The following is a 1,515-nucleotide window of genomic DNA, read 5'->3' on the forward strand; positions in this document are numbered from 1 at the left end:
GCCTACTCTGAGTTCGGCACCTCCAGTTCCATCGATATCATGCTCACCCGCATCACCCACGCCTAGTGAGTCTAAAGACTCAACACGCCTGTACTAGAAATAACAAGTACATATACATCGCATACAGTAGTGAAAATACAATACTCAACATACCTTTCATGAACTTTAAAAGTGAATGTAAACGTGTTGTATGAAATCGTTACATGTCAAAACAGCTTATCATTAATCATCGTTCATCAATCGTTATTATCATTCATCATACATCATTCATATAGTGAATTCAGTTCATTAGTGGTGACTATCGTACATCATTCATCATTTACTATGGATCCATCATACATAGAACGGTGGTACACGACGGATGTCAGACATCTGTGACAATATTACCCATCCACTGTGCCTAGGACTCATCATCATCATTTACATATACGTCTTAAGCATTTATATATACTTCGATAGCCACAACTAATTCCCATCCTTCAAAATATCATCATTTTCATCACTTATCAAAATCATGCGCATGAATAAATTTTTCTTAAAATCAAGCATGCAAATTATATTTCATAAATTAATAAAACCATGAACATGATGCATAAACATTTAAAAACATGATAATATTGTGCTCAAGGCGCTGAGAGGACTAAAATCTCACCCCGGGTGCAAAATGACCATTTTACCCCTAGAAACCCAAAATGACCGTCTTACCCCTGGACCTCTAAAATTTGACCCGAAGCTTACCAAACTCCGTAAAATATCCCAAAAAATAATAAAATTATTTCTTAGACGTAAACTCGAACCTGTTTCAAAACTTAATCAATTCGTTTTAAAACTTGGACCGTGGTCTCGCTTTTAACCCGAATCGACTCGAAACTAAACCAAATTTTTCCAAACTTTTTACCATCCCTTATAAACATCTAAAAGGTCCTAAAAACTTCAAAACCAGACCCCTAAACTTTCGAATATTGGTCCATCCTGCTGATGGAATTTTGCACCTTCCTATTTATATCAACCCTAGTACACTACTTCCCATTTTTGCGTCATAGCCCACACCTGTTGGGACCAGCCATGACTCAGCCTTCCCTTGACCACCCTAGGACTCCTCTGGACCGAATGAAACCACGGCTACACTCCCATGCAAGAAGCACATCTCGCCCGCTCGAGGTTCTCCCACAAGTGCACACCGCGATCGATCTCACTACCCCACGCCCGATCGGCTACGAGGCTTGTTGCAAAAATGCTCGAGCCTTCGTAGGCCATGGCCCAAACCCACTAGGGTCTGGTCCATGGCTTGGATCGGCTCTTGCACCGCTGGTCCAAGCAAATCCGCCGATCTCCTCACCAACGAGCCGATACTTCAAGGGACACACTCAACTCCCTCCCAACTCGTCAAGGCCTCGTATCCAGCTTAAAAACCCCTTCTTTCTTGACGATAAAAGACCTTCATCATCACAATACAACAGCCCCTTTGTACCAAATCACCAAAAACGTGAGTGGGTAATAAAGAAATGCATAAAA

Source organism: Primulina tabacum, chromosome 4 (assembly GCF_025594145.1).
Source record: "Primulina tabacum isolate GXHZ01 chromosome 4, ASM2559414v2, whole genome shotgun sequence".
NCBI lineage: Eukaryota > Viridiplantae > Streptophyta > Magnoliopsida > Lamiales > Gesneriaceae > Primulina > Primulina tabacum.